Here is a 6,014-nt window from a genome sequence, read left to right as displayed (position 1 = left end):
AAGAAAGCGCGCGTTGTAACATAAAAGATAGCGATATACAAAATTCAAAGCATGCACTGAAATCATTATATAAAAAAATCTGTATAAGAGATTATAGCACCTAATTATAGCACCTTGTGCGTACATTCGCAACTGTGATAAAGCGGCGCACGTCGGAGGCTTATCACCGTATTTGGCTATATACGGAACCTGTAAATAAAGAGTGGAGTTCTTTTGCCCCTCAACGGTCAACTGGCCTGTTTGTGTTCGCTCCGGAGTCGCACCGTCCGCTTCACACGACAGGATGCAAGAAGTGGGATTCAGTCTAGGGTTGGTGCCGTGGCGCTCGACTGACACCGGGCCTTGCATTGGACACCCCCACGTCAACATCAGGCGGTCCAGTTGCCACGCTGGCAATTCCTCCACCGGAAATTTGAACTTTCAACGGACCTCGAAGTGGCCAGAATGGGTCCTGGAGTTTGACGACTGCCGATACTTTTCAGGTTTGAATGAAAGGCCGGAAGAAGTCCAAGTACGGATGGTGCTGTACACCATGGCAGGCAAGCCAGAAATATTTTCCAAACTTTTGGTCTCTCGGAAGATGAATTTAAGAACTACGAGACGGTGTGCAAAAAGTGTTTTGCTCAATTCATGGCAACAAAGAACTTTGGTACGAAAGCGCCGGTTTCCACCGCAGACAGCAGGAGCCTGGGGAATCAGTCGACCAGTTCTTAACCGCTTTACATGTCCTGGGTGACCGCTGCGAGTTTGGCACCCTTCGGACTCACCTGGTTCGGGACAGGTTCATCGTCGGACTTGAAGATGCCGCACTGTGAGAGTCGCTTCAGATGGATTCTAGTCTCACATTGGACACAGCGCTCGCAAGGGCTCGCCTCAAGGAGACTGTTCAGCTACAACAGCGAGAACAACGCCCCACCAAAGCGACGTCCGAAGTGTGGGCGGTAGCTCAAAAACGACGCCGAGTGCCTCGACGTACCGCAACAGCGACGTTCGCCAACCTGCAGGACGTCTGGTCAGAACAGTCATGAGGACTCGCAGCGGTGCCAGTTTTGTGACCGCTCTTACCATCCTAGGTTCAAGTGCCCTGCTCTTGGCGGTGCGCTGTGACAGCTGTAGAGCCAAAGGGCACTTCGCTGTGGTCTTCATGAACAACACCCTTAACCGAGAGGTAGGCGTTTCAGCTCTACAGTCGGATCCAGAAAGCTACTCTGTAGGAATGCTTAGTGGGGCTAAAGATATATATATATATATATATATATATATATATATATATATATATATATATATATATATATATATATATATATATATATATATATATTTTTTTTTTAATGGCAACAGGAGATGTCTGCCTGGTGGTAAGCCTAGCATGCTACTCCTGATGAGGGTTGAGGGATGAGGGTGACAGAGTGTGGGAGGGGAAGGGGAAATAAATGAGAAAAAAAGAGAATCGATGTCGCACACTTTCACACGCACATAAGCACACACAGATGAGTTTTAAAGGGTATTGATCAACCCTGTGTTTTTAAGGAAAGTTAACTTTCACACGCACATAATCACACACAGATGAGTTTTAAAGGGTATTAATCAACCCTGTGTCCTTCAGAAAAGTTAGTAAGTCCTTGGTAGCTCGCGCAGCAGACGATCCGTCGCACCAAGGACCCAGGACATGTTCAAGGCGCAAGGTTGTTTCTTTAGGTAAGCTTAAATTATTGCGCAGTGTCCTGCGATGTGCGATGTACTGGGCTAAAGATGTTTGTTAAGGTAGCAATAAATGGAGCGCCGGTTGTTGCTAACGTCGATTCCGGAGTGGAAGTGTGGGTCGTTCCACTCGATTCCCCGGAGTGCCTTCCCGGTTACAGCCGTCTCGCGCAGTGTTGACAGGGACAGGAAGTCAACGCCTCACCTTGAAGGGAACTTTTGAGGCAGAAGTGGTTTGGAAGCAGCAGGTCTCACAACAGACGCTCTATGTGGTAAAATATGTGCATACTGTTCTATTGGGGCTACCAGCCATTGAGGCCCTAACTGTTGTGAAGTTTGTTATAGTCCTATCGGATAAAGAGTTTGAAACCTAGTACCCCCAATTGTTCTCTGGTTTTGGCACGAAGTCCGGCGAGTACACTATTCGGCTGAAAGAGGGTGCTTCTCCCTTCGCCATAAGCACTCCTCGTCGTGTTCGAATTACATTAATGGAAGCTGTGAAGGCCGAACTACTCAAAATGAACCAAGGAGTAATCAGAAAAGTTGATGAACCAACCGAGTGGTGCGCGGGCATCGTGCCAGTGCTCAAACCGTCGGATGCAGTGCGCACCTGCGCAGGTTTACCTCAGCTAAATAAAAGTGTGTTGCGGGAGTGTTTCGTGCTGCTGAAAGTTGATGATGTGTTGGGCGTACTTGCGGAAGCATCTTATTTTTTGAAATTACACGCTAACTCGGGCTTCCATCAAATTAAACTGGCAGGTGTGTGTCAGTTCCTCACCACGTTCATCACACCCTTTTGGGCGCGACTGTTTCCGCCAGTTAGCATCGTGGATAACTTCTGCTAAAGAATATTTTCAGAATCGAATGGGCGAAATCTTGGACAGTCTGCCGGGGGTAGTAATGCTCATGGACGACATATTGATTTTTGGTTCACCAAAGAGTGAGCATGATGATAGGTTACATGTCGTTCTAAGGAACGTCTTAGTGCCGGCGTAACACTGAATCGAGCTAAATGTTTTTTGGCATTCGCGAGGTAACGTTTTTGGGCTACGTTGTTGATTCAACTGGCATCAAACCGGACCCTAAAAAAGTACAAGCAATCAAATAAATGTATGCGCCAGCAGCGGTAACGGGTGTGCGCAGGTTTCTAGGCATGGAAAACCATTGAGAAGGCTTGTTGCAAACCTAGCTGAACTATCGGCGCCGCTTCGTGAGCTGCTCGTGAAGGGCTAAGGGTGGCATTGGGGCCAATCGCAGGAGATGAGCGTTTGCTGCTTTGAAACATCAGCAACGCGTGTTGCAATCTTCGATCCAGTGATTCCCACGATGTTATCGGCTGATGAATCTTCGTTCGGCATCGGACGGGCAGAAACGGGCTGTTTTTTTAGCTCCCGTACCTTGACGCCAACAGAGCAGAGGTACGCGCAAATTGAAAAAGAAGCGGTGGTTCTCATCTGGGCGGCCGAACGCCTGGAAGGTTATTTAAGAAGGCTCGACTTCCAGTTTGAAACCGTTCACTGGCCCAGTTAAACAATTCGAGTGAAGGCCTGGGGAATCGACAGGCTCCCTATACGGCAGGAATTTATTGCGTTTTTCTACTTCTGCCTTCGCTCGCACAGAGTGGTGTTGGTGACCACCGCTGTGTCCGTGGCTCAGCGACGCATTGCGGTGCGGAGGTGTTAACTTCCCTTCTCAGACTGTACCAATTTATATACACCTTTTACAACTTATTTAAATCAACGTCGTCAGATGCGACATCAAAACATAGAGGGCTAACTGTAAATGAATGAACGATTGGAGGTCAGAGGCTAGCAGAATCAGGCATGGCCTTCTGCTACACTTTAGGCTGGAGTCCCTTGAGACCTCCGTCAGCCTAGCCTTCCTCCTCGAACAACCCGTCTGCCCTCGCCTCTCGTCCGGACACAGCTCTTCTCCGAGCTCAACTGGCTCAACGCTCGCTTTCTTAGCGTTACCAAAATTCGAGTCTAGTTCGTTGACCAATCAACGACTAGTCACTCTGTGGCCAATAAAATGCAGTGTTTAAAAATGAGCTGGCCAATCACTGTGCCACATATACCCTTCTCCTACACATGTCAAGTAAAACAAACACACCGCACGCACTCAGCAGCGAGTGGTTTCTCACGCAAACACACACATCTGTAATTTCCCCTCTCTCCAGAGGTCTTCCCTCAGTTGACGCAAGAGGCGCCAAGCAGCCGCAAAGATAAACGGCAGCAACGGTTACATTTCCGAAAACACACACATATAAACACACACACACACAAACCTCAGGCTCAAACATGCCGTTCGCTGCTCTTGGTAAATTGCGCGCGGTCGGCGGATTCAAAGGGACGTCCAGGCGCCTTCCCGAGGAGACATGTCAACAGCGGCTCCCTCTGCAGCGCATACTCCCAGGCCCGTGTTTCGCCGTGTTTTGGGATTTATGGCCTCCGCGCCCTCTCCACTCCAACCGAGACATAGCAGTTAGCGCCGAACCCACTGCGCTTACGCTGTGCTTTGCCTCCCTCGCGGCATGGTCGAAGCGCGACTTTTCCGAGAATCGGAACGGACAGAACCGGCAGCGTCGCCCTCTGCCGGTTCTGGCATCACTTCCGAAAAGCGGCCGCCTGCGCGACCGTCATAAATCAGCCAGCATCAAGCAGCCCAGTTACCTTGCTGCCCCTTCGGAATCTCCCCGCAACAGTGTACCCGCGATGAACACTTCGTTTCTGGGCGATGCCTCCCTCGCGGCATGGTCGAAGCGCGACTTTTCCGAGAATCGGAACGGACAGAACCGGCAGCGTCGCCCTCTGCCGGTTCTGGCATCACTTCCGAAAAGCGGCCGCCTGCGCGACCGTCATAAATCAGCCAGCATCAAGCAGCCCAGTTACCTTGCTGCCCCTTCGGAATCTCCCCGCAACAGTGTACCCGCGATGAACACTTCGTTTCTGGGCGAAGCCCGCAAACACAACTGGCCCTCGTTACTCTTCTGAGAAAATGTCCAATTGACGTGTTACTGCCGAGGATCCAAAGGTGGGGCATGAGGCTTATGAGGTTTTTCTTCACCATTGTCTATGTCCAGGAAAACAGATTGTACCGGCTGATGCCCTTTCTCGGGCACCTTGTAAAGAAAGTCCAGTGTGAAGCCACTTGTCACCTGAGGAGGTTTCAAGCTTTGTTAAAGGCTCGACGGGGGTTTTTTTGCCCCTCAAAGGTCAACTGGTCTGTCGTGTTCGCTCCGGAGCCGCGCCGTCCGCTTCACACGACAGTTTGGTATATACAACGCTCTTGTCGCTCGTGATCTCAGCCGTAAGTGGTGCTGTTAGTCTTAAGTCCATCATGCAGCAGGTTTACCTTTGTTCCGTTATCTTGCTGTTTTACTGTTTTGCCATAGTTTGTTTTCGCACTGCTACTGTTTCCTTCGCATAGACTTGGCTCACACTTATCGGGTAACCTTTCACTTCCCGCAGTTCTTAAACACCTAAACTGTTTCAGCAGAGTCGGCAAAGTGCATAATGACAACTCTATGGCTACCAGCTTCTTTCTTGCCTATGCGATTCATTCTGCTTATAGTATTCGGCTGAACGCCCAATTTTTCATGAAATATCTTTAATATTACAGCTTCCCTCAGGTAGAATTCTGATTTGTCCTGTGCTTCTTTCATAATAAAAGATTATTACTCCTGCTTCTTTTCTCGTATTAAGTCAACCTATCTACCTTTAGGTGAACAAGGCTTTCTATATTGTGTATTGTTTTGTTCATTTCATTAATGATATCAAGACAGCCAGTCATTCTTTCACGTTTTGCGTTCAGTTCGGTCATTTCCGTTCTCATTTTATGTATTTTGGCATCCGATGTCGCCTGGTTTTCTAGAATTAACTACAACATTTTAGCGGTCTTAGGCCCCGGGGTTTCTTCAACATCTCCGGAGACCAACAGAAACAACAACATAAGCCAAGAGTCACTAAAAACAATCAAATATCTTTGAGGGCACCGCGGGACTAACAGAAAGCGGTTGTCCCTCCTAAAATTATTGGCAACATTTGTCAATTAACAAACATGTAACTGCAGAATTGATGGCTTAGACGTGTCAATTGTCCAAGTGCCGTGCCCTCTGAATGCTCCGGCGTCGCTCAGTTTCTTTTGCAGGTGAGCCACTGGTGACGTTACGGTCATCGACGGAAGACGCCCCTAGAACAGATTATCATCGATATCGCCGTGGTGAAGATTCTCGAAGAAAAACGGTGCTTCATTTCTACCACGTGTTGAAATGCTTGCGGCGAAAATCCACGACAGCTAGGACCTGTAACAAC

The sequence above is a fragment of the Amblyomma maculatum genome, chromosome 11, assembly GCF_055883805.1.
Source record: "Amblyomma maculatum isolate TAMU_Amacu chromosome 11, ASM5588380v1, whole genome shotgun sequence".
Taxonomy (NCBI): Eukaryota; Metazoa; Arthropoda; class Arachnida; order Ixodida; family Ixodidae; genus Amblyomma; species Amblyomma maculatum.
This window is presented reverse-complemented; position numbering follows the sequence as displayed.